The 18559-nt window shown below is 36.9% G+C and overlaps 1 long non-coding RNA gene across 1 annotated transcript; it reads right to left on the bottom strand.

The window, feature by feature from the left end:
• Positions 1-268: 268 nt before the first annotated feature.
• On the bottom strand, positions 269-1599 carry LOC114927720 (uncharacterized). The gene is made up of 3 exons (XR_011881636.1): positions 1415-1599; positions 1143-1317; positions 269-365 (listed from the first exon to the last, which is right to left on the bottom strand). It is a non-coding gene; the product is annotated as an uncharacterized lncRNA (long non-coding RNA).
• Positions 1600-18559: the final 16960 nt, after the last annotated feature.

Below are 18559 nucleotides of genomic sequence, written 5' to 3' on the forward strand. Positions count from 1 at the left end.
ATTTGATCCAGGTAAAAGTTTGGAGAAGCAGAACTTGTAGTCTTAAATGAAGGAATTTCATTTTTTCTTCTCCTTTCCATCAGACCTTCTGGCAGAACTTAGATTGCTTTAGGCTATGAACTGATCAACATTATAGATATAGGAAAAGCTATTGAACTTAGAGATGAAAAAATAGTAAAAAAACATAAATTGTGTATATGAATATATTATTAAGAAAATATTAATATATAAATCCCAACGGCACGATAATGAAAGCAGATACTTAGCCACATATACCTAATTCCTTTTGAGCGAGTACTTTCTTGAATTTCAGGAATTATGAGAGTTGCAATTAAAAACCTAGCAACAGCAACCAGATCACAGATCTACAAAACCAAGAAAAATGTCAATGGTAGAAATGATCAATTAATCTACTCTTCATTAACAAGAAGATCAATATTAACTATACATAATTAATTAATTAATCAATTCTCTGTAGCATATGAACATGATAGGATCAAAGAACAAATTAAAGCAGGTAAATTTAGAAAAGAGTGATGAGAATGGAGAGAAGAAGAGCAGCATAAAATTTTCATTAATTCTGGTTCAGGAGTATTAGTCCCCATAAAATTTTCCTTAAGGATTTTCATGAGAGGAAGACTTAACTTGGATTTTTTGGAATATTCAACAGAAAAATCAGTTAATAACACTAAGATTATATTCACAGAACTGCATAAATTGTAGAAGTATTGTATATGAAGATGATTTATGACAAAGTATAATGGTGTTGTTTAACAAAGAGGCAAATATCATTGACAAATATCACTTAAATTAAGAATAAATCAAAACCAAATACAAGTAACGATTTGAAGTTTCAATAATCCTAAATTACTAATCAGAACAAGTAAAAAAAATAAGTAACCTGGCGATGACAACGGTAACAATGCTGAAAATAACAACTTCAAGTTTTAACTTATAGGAACTTTATTATATACAAAGGTAACAATGTTGCATAGTTTCAAACAAATTTACATAAAAACTAGCTTTGTGTACATTAAGCAACATGAGCTGACAGTCCAATCAATTTGAGCTACTTAATCATGCTGAAAATAACAACTTCAAGTTTTAACTTCTAACAAAAATGAGGATCTATAAAGAAATACCTTCTCAGCAACAGAACTCATACGCATTTCTATTCCCTATAGCAAAGTTCCACACCCCCAGCTCAATCAACAAAGAAACTACCTTATTCTCTTCAGTGGCCCCAGCCGCAAGAGTTTCAAGTGCATTTATTCTTGATTGGTACTTCTCCTCACGAGCCTTGAAAATATTGTTTTGCTTCATATATGCAACATAGTAAAACAGTCATTCTTCAAGGATAACTGAAAAACTTGAATTCTCTAGGGAGGAAATGAACATATAAAGTTAATTTTACATTTTTTATGCTTTCTGCTTGATGTGAAACACGCAACTCAATGACTTGCAAAATTTTCTTCAACAGGCAACCTGCACGTTGAGCCTAGAAACATGCAAATAAACTCAACAATTGTTTATCAACAAAACCAATTTGGCAAGCACAGGAAATAGCATTGACATGAATTATTTATTGCAGAAGTATTCAGCCCTCCAACTATTCTTTAAACCCAACTCCAATCAATCACCAACTAAGTCCGTTACAATAATCAAATAACCAGTTCAACAGTAACAATTTCAATTTAATCCATCAAAATACAGAATTCACAACAATCTCTCAGCAAACAATTCATAATCCACGCATAATCAATTTCATAAAATCAACAAATTCAATCAGAGTTCCAATCAAAATTTCAATCATTCTAATCACAATCTCAATCATAAATCAACATTCATATAATCAATCAATTACTCACAGCCATTAAACCTATTTGCAGTTACTCAATAAACCTTGTGGGCATTCTTAAATTAAAAACCATTTAAATTAAACCCCTACCTCGATGTCGCAATCGCATAATTTGAACAAGACATCCCCCATTTCGTTTCTAATTTCAGCAGTGATAATCCTACTGCAACCAAGGACAGTGGCAGACGCATCAACTGGAACAGTAACAACATCAATTTTAAAGCAATCTGGAACGGCGGCAGCGGCACCAACTTTGATTATGCCCGCAGCAGTGACAATTTCAACCATTTAAGCAGAACTCAGCGATACTAAGACAGAGGTGCTTACTAATGGAACCAAAATAAGAATGCAGAGATAAACAAAATGCAGCAAAATTAAGGGTAGAGAACATTACAGGTTTTCGAATTACGGAATTGGAATCAAAATGGAGAGTGGCGCTGTTGATGGTATCTTCAATGGCGGAAAACCCCAAAACAGAAACTGCAGTAGCCAACTCTCACGGAACAGGAATGGAATTGGAAGAATATGGTGGTATTAGCGGCTTAGGGAAAGGCAGAACGGTGACAGCGATCGTGGCTCCAATGAAGGTGACGGCGGCTTTTCCTCCTCGTCGCAGTCCTTGGCTCGCGTCTCCCTCATCTCCATCTCGGGCTTCTCTCAATGACACAGAGCGATGACCTCGAAGCACGACGGCGACGCGAAGGCGGCTCCATGGACGGGACGGCAGTGATGGCAGCTCCTCCTTCTGACCTCCATCGCGTCTCTCTCTCGATGCCTCTCCTTCATCCCTGTTCAACCGGGACCAAGGCGGACTCCACGAAACGGCGGCGACGGGCGGGCAAGTTGCAGCAACGAGCGAGCAAGGTGCGACGACTCCCTTCCCCTCCTCTTCTCTTCTTCTTCCCGTTTCCCCTCTGCTTCTCGTCGTTTCTTTCCTTTTCTTTGAACGTATGCATTGTGCGTTTTGTGAAATTAGGGTATGAATTAGGAATTTTGTGATAGTAGGGTAATGTTAAGTTGTGATTTGGGAATTTAGTATTAGGATAAAATATATATGAGTAATATAATAATTTTATAAAATATTTAAGATAGATTAATAATTTAGAATTTAAATATAATATTTTAAAATTTAATTTCAAAACATATAATTTTATTTATTAATATATTATTGAATTTAAATAATTATTTTTAATTTAAATTATAAAATAAATCTACTAATCACAACTTATAAAATATTGTTTAAATTCGAAGATGTTAATTTAAAAATTTTAATTATTAAAATTTTTAAATTTAAATTAATTTAAATTTAAATTATCAAAACTTAGTTTAGTTATAAAAATATTCTTAAATAGTAATTAGGCTTAAGGTTAGGGTTAAAATTAAAGTAATGTAAAAAATTTAGTAAAATTAAAAAGTAGAATAATAATTAAAAATCAATCATAATTTATTTAAATTATTTTAAAAATATAATATTTTTTGTCAACTATTACTAAGTTTTATGTTTTAAATAATTTTTAATTTAAAATTAATAGTATTCAACTTAATTTTTTATTTATAAAATTAAATTTAAAATTTTAATATTTAAAATAAATTATATAAAATTATTATTAGTTTTTAATTATTAAAATTTTTAAAAGATAAAATATTTAAAATTATAAAAATACATAAAAATCTTCATTAATTTAAACTCAAATGATTAAAACTGCGACCATAAACTCCTTTAGGTCACCTCTTAAAACCGTGACCATAGACTCTTTTAGGCCACCCTTTTGAAAAACCGTGAGCATAGACACTTTTTTGTCACTGTAAAAAACTGTGACCATAGACACCTTTAGGTCACTCTAAAACTGTGACCATAGATCCTTTTAGGCCACCCCTCAAAATCGTGACCATAGACCCTTTTAGGTCACCTTTTTTTAAAAACCGTGACCATAGCCCCTTTTTGGTCACTGTAAAAAACCGTGACCATAGACCCCTTTAGGTCATCCCTAAAACCGTGACCATAGACCCTTTTAGGCCACCCCCCAAAATCGTAACTATAGACCCCTTTAGGCCACCCCCCAAAACCGTGACCATAGACCTTTTTAGTTCACCCCCAAAATCGTGACCATAGACCCCTTTAGGTCACCCCCCAAAATCGTGATCATATACCCTTTTAGGTCACCTTTTTTTGAAAAACCGTGATCATAGCCCCTTTTTGGTCACTGTAAAAAACCGTGACCATAGACCCTTTTAGGCCACCCCCCAAAACCGTGACCATAGACCCCTTTAGGCCACCCCCCAAAACCGTGACCATAGACCCTTTTAGGTCACCCTTTTTGAAAAATCGTGACCATAGACCCTTTTTTCTCACTGTAAAAAATCGTGACCATAGACCCCTTTAGGTCACCCCTCAAAACCGTGACCATAGACCCTTTTAGGCCACCTTTTTTTAAAAAACCGTGACCATAGGTACTCTATGGTCACCCTTTCTAAAAAAACCGTGACCATAGCTTTTTTTTTAGTCACCCTAAAAAACCGTGACTATAGAGGGACTATGGTCACGGTTTTTTACCGTTACCAAAAAACCGTGGCCATAGACCCAAAATGTTGTAGTGTTTTTATTAGTTTTTATGCAAAATTCACATTTCTGGATTTTACTATGAGTTTTTGTGTTTTTCTATGATTTCAGGTATTTTCTGGCTGAAATTGAAGGACCTGAGCAAAAATCTGATAGGAGGCTGAAAAAGGACTATAGATGCTGTTGGATTCTGACTTTCCTGCACTCGAAATGAATTTTCAAGAGCTACAAAACTCCAAATGGCGCGCTCTTAATTGCGTTGGAAAGTAGACATTCAGGGCTTTCCAGAAATATATAATAGTCCATACTTTATTCGAGTTTAGATGACGCAAACTGGCGTTCAACGCCAGCTCCATGCTGCATTCTGGAGTAAAATGCCAGAAACACGTCACAAACCAGAGTTACACGCCAAAACACACGTTACAACTTGGCATTTAACTCCAAGAGAAGCCTCTGCACGTGTAAAGCTCAAGCTCAGCCCAAGCACACACCAAGTGGGCCCCAGAAGTAGATTTCTACATCAATTACTTATCTCTGTAACCCTAGTAGCTAGTTTAGTATAAATAGGACTTTTTACTATTGTATTTTCATATTTGGAATATCCTTAGATCATCTTGGGATTATCTTTTGATCCTTTGATCATGTTTGGGGGCTGGCCATTTGGCCATGCCTAGACCTTTATCACTTATGTATTTTCAACGGTGGAGTTTCTACACACCATAGATTAAGGTGTGGAGCTCTGCTGTACCTCGAGTATTAATGCTAAGTACTATTGTTCTTCTATTCAATTCACACTTATTCTTATTCTAAGATATTCATTCACACTTCAACCTGATGAATGTGATGATCCGTGACATTCATCACTATTCTCACTTATGAACACATGCCTGACAAACACTTCCGTTCTACCTGCGAAAGCTAGAGTGTGTATCTCTTGAATTCCTGACTCGCGACGCATGGTTGCCTCGCCTGACAATCGAGCCACCCATTCCGTGAAATCAGAGTCTTCGTGGTATAAGCTAGAATCCATTGGTAGCATTCTTGAGATCCAGAAAGTCTAAACCTTGTCTGTGGTATTCCGAGTAGGACCTGGGATGGGATGACTGTGACGAGCTTCAAACTCGCGAGTGTTGGGCGTAGTGACAGACGCAAAAGGATCAATGGATCCTATTCCGACATGATCGAGAACCGACAGATGATTAGCCGTGCGGTGACAGCACACCTGGACCATTTTCACTGAGAGGACGGACGGTAGCCATTGACAACGGTGATCCCCCAACATACAGCTTGCCATGGAAAGGAGTAAGAATGATTGGATGAAAGCAGTAGGAAAGTAGAGATTCAGAAGGAACATAGTATCTTTGTGCGCTTATCTGAAATTCACACCAATGAACTACATAAGTATCTCTATCTTTATTTTATGCTTTATTTATCTTTATATTCGAAAACCATTATAACCATTAGAATCCGCATGACTGAGATTTACAAGATGACCATAGCTTGCTTCATACCAATAATTTCCGTGGGATCGACCCTTACTCACGTAAGGTTTATTACTTGGACGACCCAGTGCACTTGCTGGTTAGTTGTGCGAAGTTGTGAAGAATGTGTGTGAACCATAGTATTGTGCACCAAGTCTTTGGAGCCATTGCTAGGAGTTGTTCGAGTTGTGAAAAGTATGAGTCACAATTTTGCCTATCAGCTAGCATAATAAATGACATGTAGAAGCTTGTCATACCTCTGTCCCAATACTGCACCAATGGCATGGTCACTGGCATTACACATTAGTTCAAATGATAATGTCCAGTCTAGTGCAGAAATGACTGGTGCTGTGACCAGCTTACTTTCAGAGTCTCAAAGGGCTGCAAACACTCTATGTCAAAGACAAATGGTGCATCAGCAGCTAACAGATTGCTCAAAGACATGGCAATTTTTGAAAAATCCTTTATAAACCTCCTATAGAATCCTGAATGCCCCAGAAAGCTTCTGATTGCCTTAACATTGGCAGGTGGTGGTAATTTTTCAATTACCTCCACTTTAACTTGGTCCACTTCTATCCCCTTGTTCGAAATTTTGTCCCCAAGGACAATTCCTTCAGTCACCATAAAGTGATATTTTTTCCAATTTAAAATCAGGTTAGTCTCTCGGCATTTTTTTAGAACAAGTGCTAGATGGTCAAGAAAGGAGCTGAATGAGTCTCCAAATACTGAGAAGTCATCCATGAAGACTTCCAGGAATTTCTCTACCATATCAGAGAAGATAGAGAGCATGCATCTCTAAAAGGTGTCAGGTGCATTGCACAGACCAAATGGCATCCTTCTGTAGGCGAATACCCCAGATGGACATGTGAATGCTGTTTTCTCTTGATCCTGAGGATCTACTGCGATTTGGTTGTAATCTGAATAGCCGTCCAAAAAGCAGTAGTATTCATGACCTGCTAGTCTCTCTAGCATCTGGTCTATGAATGGTAAAGAAAAATGATCCTTTCTGGTGGCTGTATTGAGCCTTCTGTAGTCAATACACATACGCCACCCTGTAACTGTTCTTGTAGGAACCAGTTCGTTCTTTTCATTATAAATCGCTGTCATGCCTCCCTTCTTTGGGACGACTTGGACAGGGCTCACCCAGGGGCTATAAAAAATAGGATAAATAATCCCAGCCTCCAGTAACTTAGTGATTTCTTTCTGCACCACCTCCTTCATGGCTAGATTTAGCCGCCTCTGTGGTTGAACCACTGGCTTAGCATCATCCTCCAATAGGATCTTGTGCATGCATCTAGCTGGGCTAATGCCCTTAAGGTTACTTATGGACCACCCAAGAGCTGTCTTGTGTGTCCTTAGCACTTGAATTAGTGCTTCCTCTTCCTGTGGATCTAAAGCAGAGCTTATGATCACTGGAAAAGTGTCATCTTCTCCCAGAAATACATATTTCAGGGATGGTGGTAGTGGTTTGAGCTTGGGTTTAGGAGGCTTCTCCTCCTCATGAGGAGTTATTACAGGTTCTTATGTTTTCTCTTATTCATCCAAATCAGGCTGAACATCTTTAAAGATATCCTCTAGCTTTGATTTGAGACTCTCAGTCATATTGATCTCCTCCACCAGGGAGTCAATAATATCAATGCTCATGCAGTCTCTTGAAGTGTCTGGATGCTACATAGCTTTGACAGCATTCAATTTAAACTCATCCTCATTGACTCTCAGGGTCACTTCCCCTTTTTGGACGTCAATGAGAGTTCATCCAGTTGCTAGGAAAAGTCTTCCTAGAATGAGAGTTGCACTCTTGTGCTCCTCCATTTCCAACACTACAAAGTCAGTGGGAAAGACGAATGGCCCAACCTTGACAATCATGTCCTCAATCACGCCTGATGGCATTTTAATAGAGCCATCAGCAAGTTGGAGACATATCTGGGTTGGTTTGACTTCTTCAGTCAAACCAAGCTTTCTGATAGTGGATGCAGGTATCAGGTTGATACTCACCCCTAGATCACATAGAGCTGTCTTGGTACAAGCACCCTCTAATGTGCATGGTATCGTAAAGCTTCCGGGATCTTTAAGTTTCTCTGGTAAACTTTTCAGAATGACTGCACTGCATTCTTCAGTGAGGAAAACTTTTTCAGTTTCTCTCCAATCCTTCTTATGACTTAAGATTTCTTTCATGAACTTAGGATATGAGAGTATTTGCTCAAGTTCCTCTACAAACAGAATCTTTATTTCAAGAGTCCTGAGATAGTCTGCAAAGCGGGCAAATTGTTTATCCTGTTCCGCTTGGCGGAGCTTCTGAGGATAAGGCATCTTAGCTTTGTATTCTTCAACCTTAGTTGCTGTAGGTTTATGTCATACAGAAGTGGTTGGAGAAGCTTGCTTAAGGGAGTTGTTATCAGCACTTGTAGGTGTCTGACCCCTTGCTGGCGTTTGAACACCAGAATTGGCAGTTGAATGGGCGTTTAACGCCAGGTTGCTGCTCTTTTCTGGCGTTTGAACGCCAGAATTAGATGCAGAGTGGGTGTTTAACGCCAGGTTGCTGCCCTTTTCTGGCGTTTACATGCCAGAATCATTCTTCTCTGGGCTCTTACTGTCCTTAGAGGGATTTTGGGTAGTGAATTGACCATCCTCTGTTAGGTGTTCCTTTCTTGGCTTTCTGCTTCTTTGAGTTGAGGTATTCAATGTCTTTTCACTCCTTAGTTGAACAGCTTGGCACTCTTCTGTTATTTATTTAGATAACTGCTGTCTTGTCTGATCCAGTTGTCCTTCCATGTTTTTGTTAGCATTTTTAGTATCTTGTAACATTTCTTTGAATTCTGCTAACTATTTGTTAGAAGGAGTATTTGCTGGTTGAGTTCAGCAACCTGTTCTAGAGGTTTAAGTTCAGTGGATACTGCTTTAGCTTCTTCTTTCATGGAGAATTCACTATTTAAATACAGATGCTGATTTTTGGCAACTGTATCAATGAGCTCTTGAGCCTCTTCAATTATTTTTCTCATGTGTATAGATCCACCAGCTGAGTGGTCTAGAGATATCTGAGCTTTTTCTGTAAGCCCATAGTATAAGATGTCTAATTGCACCCATTCTGAGAACATTTCAGATGGGCATTTCCTTAGCATCTCTCTTCAACTCTCCCAGACGTCATAAAGAGATTCATTACCCCCTTGTTTAAAGCCTTGGATGTCTAGCCTTAGCTGTGTCATCCTTTTTGGAGGGAAATATTGATTTAGGAATTTGTCTGATAACCGTTTCCATGTTCATATGCTTGCTTTGGGTTGGTTATTTAACCACCTCTTAGCTTGATCTTTTACAGCAAATGAAAACAGTAGTAATCTATAGACATCCTGATCTACTTCCTTATCACGTACTGTGTCAGCAATTTGTAAGAACTGTGCCAGAAACTCAGTAGGTTCTTCCTGTGGAAGACCGGATACTAGCACTTTTGCTGCACCATGATAATGAGCTGAGGGTTTAGCTCAAAGTTGCTAGCTTTAATAGGGGGTATACAGATACTATCCCCATATGAAGCAGCAGTGGGGTTAGCATATGACCGCAGAGTCCTTCTGGACTATTCATTTCCACTTAGGTCCATGATGGAGAAGGGGAGATGATGTGGACTAAAAATTGTATTCTCTTATGATATTTTTTTTCGGAGTGAAATAAATAATAATAATAAATAAAAAATTGGAAACTAAAATAATTAATTATTTAAAAAGATTTGAAAACTTTTTATGAGGATTTTCGAAAAAATTGAAGAGAGAGAAGGTGGTTAGGAAGTTTTGAAAAAGATATGATTTTAAAAATTTTAAAAGATATGATTTTAAAAATTTTGACCAAGTCAACCCAAGGGATTCAAAATTTTATGAGGAATTAAAGGAAAAGATAATTTTTTTTTATTTTTAATTGAATGAGGAAAGAGAAAAATAATAAAATGACACCAAACTTAGAATTTTTAGATCAAAACAAAGAAAACAAACAAGAAAACTTTGAATGTCAAGATGAACACCAAGAACACTTTGAAGATCAAGATGAACACCAAGAACAAATTTTAGAAATTTTTAGGAAAAGAAAAACACAAAGGATACCAAACTTAAAAATTTTTATACTTGGGACACTTATAATTTGAAAATGCACAAGAAAAACAAGGAAAGACACAAAATAAGAAAAACTAAAGATCAAACAAGAGGCACAAAACTCGAAAATATGAAGAACAGAAAGAGCATGCAATTGACACCAAACTTAAAACATGAAACTAAACTCAAAGAAAAATTAAAGATTAATAAAGAAAAATAAGATTTTTGAAAGATTTTGAAAAAGAAAAATAAAAGACTCAAACTTAGTGACTGTAAACCAACAAAAATAAATTTTTCCTAATCTAAGCAACATGATGAACCGTCAGTTGTCCAAACTCGAACAATCCCCGTGGTGCCAAAAATTTGGTGCACGAAATTGTGATTTACACTTTTCACAACTTCGGTGCCACTAACCAGCAAGTGCACTGGGTCGTCCAAGTAATACCTTACATGAGTAAGGGTCGATCCCATGGAGATTGTCGACTTGAAGCAAGCTATGGTTATCTTGTAACTCTTAGTCAGGATATCAATAATAATTCTTAGTTTTATTTGTAAAAAGTAAAAGAACATGAAATAAGTAATACTTGTTATGCAGTAATGGAGAACAGGTTGAGGTTTCGGAGATGCTCTACCCTCTGAGTTTCTGCTTTCCTACTGCCTTCTTCTTCAAACACGCCTGGATCCTTCTATGGCAAGCTTTATGTTTGTGGATCACTATTGTCAATGGCTACCATCCGTCCTCTCAGTGAAAACATATCCGCTACGGTTTGCCGCATGGATAATCATCTGTCGGTTCTCACTTGTGTTGGAATAAGATTCATTGATCTTTTTGCACACTGTCACTGTGCCCAACAGTCGCGAGTTTGAAGCTCGTCATAGTCATCCCTTCCTAGATCCTACTCGGAATACCACAGACAAGGTTTAGACTATCTGAATCTTAGGAATGCCGCCAATTAATTCTAGCCTCTACCACGAAGATTCTGGTCTCACGGATTCGAATGCTCTGTTGTCAGGAGAGGTCATCAAACTCGTGTGTCAGGAGTCCAAGAGATACACACTCAAGCTGTCGCCCCATGACTACGTTGAGCTCAGATATAACGGAAGTGGTTGTCAGGCACGTGTTCATAATTTTGGGAATGATGATGAGTGTCACGAATCATCACATTCGCAATGGTGAAGTACGAGTGAATATCTTAGAACAGAAACAAGCGTGATTGAATAGAAACAGTAGTAATTGCATTAAGTTATCGAGGCACAACAGAGCTCCTCACCCCCAACCATGGGGTTTAGAGACTGATGCCATTAAAGATACCCTAAGGTTTGTCAAAAATGTCATTTTTGTCCAAAGTAAATCTCTAAAAGTAGTTTTTATACTAAACTTGTAACCTAGGTTTACAGAGAATGAGTAACTAGGTGCAGATAGTGCAGAAATTCACTTCCGGGGCCTACTTGGTGTGTGTTTGGGCTGAGCTTCCTAGATTTCACGTGCACAGGATGTTCTTGTAGTCTAGACACCAGTTTTGGTGCCAGTTTGGGCGTTTAACTCCAGCTTTGATGCCAGTTCTGGCATTTTACGCCAGAAAATGATCTTTGGTGGGCGTTTTGACACCAGTTTGGGCAATCAAATCTCAGACAAAGTATGGACTATTATACATTGCTGAAAAGCCCAAGATTTCTACGTTCCAACGCAATTAAGAGAGTGCCAATTGGGCTTCTGTAGCTCTAGAAAATCCACTTCGAGTGCAGGGAGGTCAGAATCCAACAGCATCTTCAGTCCTTTCTCAGCCTCTGAATCAGATTTTTGCTCAGATCCCTCAATTTCAGCAAGAAAATACCTGAAATCACATTAAAACACATAAACTCATAGTAAAGTCCAGAAATCTAATTTTTACATAAAAACTAATAAAAATATAATAAAAAGTGAGTAAAACATGCTAAAAACTATGTGAAAATACTACCAAAAAGCGTATAATTTATCCGCTCATCTGGTACCTTGAACCGCCGTCTTTGAGTTGACGTGAAGATATTTCAAGAACCTCCACTACCATCTCCGACCTCTTTTGTCTAGACTGAAGAGGTCGGAGATGGTAGTAAGGGTACTTGAAGTGCCTTCAGTCTAGCCCATTTACACACAACGAAAACGTGTATTTCATAAGAATTGAAAAAGAAAATGTGCATTTTAGTTCTTGATTTCTTGTTAAAAACACATTTCTTTTTATGAAAAAATATGTCTAATCTATCATATAATTCTTTTTTTATAATAACATACTTATATATTACAAAATTTACCAATGTTAAATTATTATAAAAAATTATATAATTAAAACTAAAATTTTAAAATTTTCTATAAAAGTACTTGTATTTAAATGATATGTGAAAAAATAGAATTGAAATTAATGCATCTAAAATATTGAAAATTTTAAATTATTAAAAAAATGAGAAAAAATTGGTGAAGGGACTAGTTTGGTGCACGACATTCAATTTCAGGGACTAAAATGAGTCCCTTAACGCAAAGTGAGGGAATAATTTGGAGTATCTACAATGATGACATAATGGATGACATGTGGACGAATACTGTTGCGACACATGGCACAAATAGACACGTGGCCAAATAGTATTGTGACACGTGTCTTAACCATCCATGATAGCATGCCACGTGTGACGTGTCACTAGTCAACACATCATACCGTTACATGTGGCCAAATCATGGAGTGACACGTGTCACTAACATGCCACGTCATCAAGCTATGTCATCATGCCGTCAATGGAAAATGAGTCAAGGACTAACGTGGTGCATTTTTGTCAATCTCAGGGATGTAATTGGTGCAATTAAAATCTCAGGTAGTGCACGACGCCAATCTTAAGGACCATTTTAGGGTTTACCTCGAACAATATAGAACCAAAGAAATACAATTCAAAAATTAATTTTACACACTCGGAATAAGTAATTTCAATATACTTACTATTTTTTTAGGTTTATAAATTTTTTTGGGCCAACACTCAATTATTTCAATCCAGCTTACAAATGTTGATCTTATGAAACAATGCTTTGATGCATGATCCAACCCAACGGCCCACTACAGATCCAACCATAGTCTAGTCTCAGAGAAAAGGTAATAACAAAATTTATCATAATTATTCCATATTTCATATACTTCTCCTATTATCGGCAACAAATTAAAATATCAATAACACCCACTGAACCTACTGCCAAGTAAAGGAGACCACCTCATGCCATTTTCTCCATGCTCCTAAGATCACATGAAACTTCATGCACATGTCAACATCCCAAAAAGTGCGTGGCATGCGAACCGTCTAATTTGACAAGGTGTACCCAAGCATTCACCAGAGGAGCTGCGTTGTTATATCATGAGAAGAACGGCTAGACACAAGAAGGTCTTAAGTACATACATAGGCACTTTAGCTCCAGTTCAACAAAAAAGACTAGATGACATCTGGTGGATGAAATTGTGACTTATACTTTCACACAACTCGAATAATCCCCGGTAATGGCTCTAAAAACTTGGTGCACAATACCATGGCTTACATACATTCTTCACAACTTCGCACATCTAACCAGCAAGTGTACTGGGTCGTCCAAGTAATAAACCTTACGCGAGTAAGGGTCGATCCCACAGAGATTGTTGGTATGAAGCAAGCTATGGTCACCTTGTAAATCTCAGTTAGGCAGATTAAATAGTTTTGGGTTTCGAAAATTAATAATAAAAAGAAAATAAAAAGGGATAGAAATACTTATGTAAATCAATAGTGGAAATTTCAGATAGGCGTATGGAGGTGCTGTGCTCCTCTTGAATCTCTACTTTCTTATTACATTCATCCAATCCTTCTTACTCCTTTCCATGGCAAGCTGTATGTAGGGCATCACCGTTGTCAATGGCTACATCCCATCCTCTCAGTGAAAACGTTCCTATGCTCTGTCACAGCATGGCTAATCATTTGTCGGTTCTCAATCAGGTTGGAATAGAATCCCTTGATTATTTTGCGCTTGTCATCATGCCCAGCCTTCAGGAGTTTGAAGCTCGTCACAGTCATTCAATCCCAGAATCCTACTCGGAATACCATAGACAAGGTTTAGACTTTCCGGATCCTCATGAATGCCGCCATCTATCTAGCTTATACCACAAAGATTCTGTTGGGGAATCTAAGAGATATGCGCCCGGCCTAAGGTAGAACGGAAGTGGTTGTCAGTCACATGCGTTCATAGGTGAGAATGATGATAAGTGTCACGGATCATCACATTCATCAAAGTTAAGTATAACGTATATCTTGGAATAAGAATAAAAGAGAATTGAATAAAAAGTAATAGTAATTGTATTGAAACTTGAGGTACAGCAGAGCTCCACACCCTTAATCTATGGTGTGCAGAAACTCCACTGTTGAAAATACATAAGTGAAAGGTTCAGGCATGGCCGAATGGCCAGCCCCCATGGTCTAAGGACTAGGCGTCCAGAGATATCAAATACACTAGTAAAAAGTCCTATTTATAATAAACTAGCTACTAGGGTTTACATGAGTAAGTAATTGATGCATAAATCCACTTCTGGGGCCCACTTGGTGTATGTTTGGGTTGAGCTTGATCTATCCACGAGCTGAGGCGTTTATTGGAGTTGAACTCCAAGTTATAACGTGTTTTGGGTGTTCAACTCCGGATCATGACGTGTTTCTGGCGTTTAACTCCAGACAGCAGCATGTACTTGGCGTTCAACGCCAAGTTACGTCGTCAATTTCCGAATAAAGTATGGACTATTATATATTGCTGGAAAGCTCTGGATGTCCTTTCCAACTCCGTTGAGAGCACGCCATTTGGAGTTCTGTAGCTCCAGAAAATCCATTTCGAGTGCAGGGAGGTCAGATTCCAACAGCATCAGCAGTCCTTTTGTCAGCCTTTTTCAGAGTTTTGCTCAAGTCCCTCAATTTCAGCCAGAAATTACCTGAAATCACAGAAAACACACAAACTCATAGTAAAGTCCAGAAATGTGAATTTAACATAAAACTAATGAAAACATCCCTAAAAGTAGCTTAAACTTACTAAAAACTACCTAAAAACAATGCCAAAAAGCGTATAAATTATCCGCTCATCAACATCATAAAAGAAACAAGATATTGGACTGCTGAATGGACTAGAGACAATGATCATCATGTATTTGAGATCTAAGTGCACAATAAAAAACTTGGGGTGCATTTAGCGCATGTACATTCAATATGTAGCAATTGACAGGTATAAAAATACACTTTGTACATTACCATGTTTTATGCTACATTACTTTGTTTTTCGAATTTGTACATTATTGTCTGTCTTTTTCTTGCAGGTCCTCCTTGTGTGCATGTAATGACGGCCATTTCAAAAAGGGGTGATAGACAGAGGGTTATGTACACTAGTGGTTTAAGATGGACTTTTTAGAGCTACTTATAACCATTGCCTTAACCCAGTGAAGAGTGAAATATATTGGAAGAAGATTTATTACTTAACTCCAATCCCACCCAAAATCAAAAGGCCTATTTGACGTCTAACAAAAAGAAAAAGACGTGATCCTGTTGAAAATAGACCAGATAAAACAAAGGCAAGAAAAACATTTAGAGTAACATATAAAAAGTATGGTGAGCCTGATCACAATGCCCAAACATGCCAAGAAGCCCCTAATCCAAAACCTCCACCAAGGATATGTACAAAGGAAAGGAGCAATCAACAAATAGTGACACACAAAACTAACAGCAAGATGTGGTCCTAACATCACAATTAGTTCCTAACTTACAAGTATTTATCTAATTGATTCACTCTATCTTCTAAACCAACATCTTCAACCGCATCCACCAAATGGTCAAAAATAGCATCAAACCAAGTAAAAAAATCACAGCAGTAAACAAATCAAGGACATCATTCCTTAAATTTAATGTCCAATAAAACTCAACTACAACTAACTCATGGTGATAAATACCTTATAGTAGGGACAACCAAAGAATAACCTATTCAAATTTTTCATTATACGAGAACTAGAGAGTATGACAGATAATCCACACTTGTACTTTGGGTGGTATGCTTTTTTACTGCGACTTCTACCCACATTAGTAGCACTTCCAACACTTCCTCACTAGATTGACTTCTCCCTTGTTGACGATTCATAGACGAAGTGCTTTCCCTTGTAGCCAATGATAAAGGGTTTGGACTTTGGAAATTAAAATTTACCCTTTGTTATGGTGATTGCTACGTTTACGGATATGGAGGGTGATTAAGATGACCTCTTTTTGTTGATGCTGTATGGAGAAAATGATGTCATTTTCTGATTCAATTTAGGGGACCTATCAGTCTGATTGGCGACATGTGGTATTGTAACTACCCTACTCCATGAGGCTTGAGATTTCTCATTCCTCATGATGTTTGCTGACACGCATAGGTTTAAATATATATGCGGCATAGGTAGTAAGTTAAAACTATAATCTGTGGCGTTAAAACATTTTAGCTTTTCCAAACAATAAGTTTTGGGTAATTAATTAATTACCACTATAGTTAATTTTTCTTTCAAGATTAGCCACGTCTTGTTAATTTATTAAATCCATTAAGTGATAAATTAGTAAAGAAACAACCCTAGATATATCGTCAATCAATTAATACAAGATCACAATTTTTATTGTCAAACTAAAATCTCCTTGCTATATGTTAAGCCAAATTAAGGCTTTAACTATCCTTGTATAAAACCTTAAATTAAACCATTAGTTCACTTCAACCCATCAATGTTAACCATGGCTAAGAATAAAAAGAAAAGAAACCAACCCTCTCCTTCCTTCAATCCCCACGGACATCACCCTCAAATCATAGTTACACCACTTAGTTAATTAGTTAGTGTATGCTTAGTCATTAGTGGTAGATACAGGTGTTACTCTATTCTCCTACAAGAGCTACAAAACATATATATCAGCTTACACCTATCCCATCCTTCCCTTATTCAATTGCTCACAACACAACTTACCTAATTCAAAGAAGGGAGAAGCAGAGAAGACTGAAGGAAACCCCAACAGAGAGCACAGTTTGCATGCAACCTTCTCCAACCCTTTCAACTTTCCTAGGAGCTTGAAACAAGGTAGCTCTCACCCTTCTCTATCAATCCTTGCTATTTTGAAACTCTTCACTAGGTAAGCTAGCTTCGGTTCCTTTCCCTTTGTTCAATTCGATTTTCACCATTACCCAACAGCCCAACCTTGTCTTTCCTTTAAATTTGTGTAGCTCAATGGCATTTTTCTTAACCTTTCTGAACCACCAAACCGTCTAAGGAGGTGTTGTAGCTGAGAAAGTGAGTTTAGGAGCAAGACATATCAATTTTTGACATCACCAAGTAAGGATTAGGATAATTAGACTACTATTTTTGTGGCTGTACCTGTGATGAGAATAGATAAACTATTATATGCTTGATTGATGATAAATGAGGCTCTAGTATGTGTTTGAATGATGGTTAGGTTATATGAATTATTATGTTTGATAAAAATGCAGAAAAGTGAATTTGGGTTATGAATGTGTGTTTGTAAAAAAGGGTAAATTAATGAGTGTAACCTCTTAGAGCTACGCTGACCATGATAGCAACTTTAGTTAGTCAAAAGAAAGGTAAAAGTATGGTTTTAGATGAATTCTAGGCTTGAATATGAGATTTGGTATATGAGGTTATTAGAAATACATTGTGCAGAATTTCTGCAAAATCTGCATAATTGGCAGCAGAATGAACGACTTTATGGGGCTGTTCAGGTCTAATCTTTGAATAAAATTATTTTTCTTTAAAACTTTAGTGTGTTTTGAATATGACATAAAAATTTCAAGAAATTTTTCCAAGTGATTTGGAAGATATGAATTTTTGAAATTTAGTGGTTGCTGTAGAATTTTTTGGTTACCATTGTTCTGCAGTACCGACTTCCTGACGCAAAAACTTTTGATTTAAATAGAATTTTGGGTTGCTCGTAATAGGGTTTTAAAGATTTATTAGTCTATTTTAAGTGAGAACAAATTTCAGGTCCATATCTATTTTTTAGACTTAGATAAGTCATTTTGAAGATGGGTTGTTTGCTGGAAATTCTGAACTGATTCATAAACACAGAGCACCCCTTCCAATTGATAATTAATTACTCAAATAAAGTTATATGAACCTAAAACTTGTGACTTTTTAAACTTGGGAATGTTGACTTTAATTCCATCAAAATTTAGAAGCAACGAATTAGAATTAGAATTATTGTGGAATTTATAAAAAATACTGCTGCTGTTTGTTTTTCTGAAATTTTGTAAATGCAGTAGCAGAACTCTAAATCTTGTAAAAAAATCAATTCTAATCCAAGTTCAAAAAAACCTAACTTAAATTGAAGATTAGAATCTCTAGAGTTACCTTACCAAGAAAAATAGGTTGTGCATAAGTATTTACAACACAAGAAGGTTTTAGATTGAACATGCTTAGGAAATGAAAAGGGATGTAAGTTGCCATAGGAAGGGTTAAAGTTAAAAATAATAATATTGAGAGATAAAGAGAAGAAAGAAGAACGAGGAACAAGAAACGAAATAAAATTTGAGAATTATATTAAATGGGCCTTGTGC

Source organism: Arachis hypogaea, chromosome 5 (genome assembly GCF_003086295.3).
Source record: "Arachis hypogaea cultivar Tifrunner chromosome 5, arahy.Tifrunner.gnm2.J5K5, whole genome shotgun sequence".
NCBI classification, from domain to species: domain Eukaryota; kingdom Viridiplantae; phylum Streptophyta; class Magnoliopsida; order Fabales; family Fabaceae; genus Arachis; species Arachis hypogaea.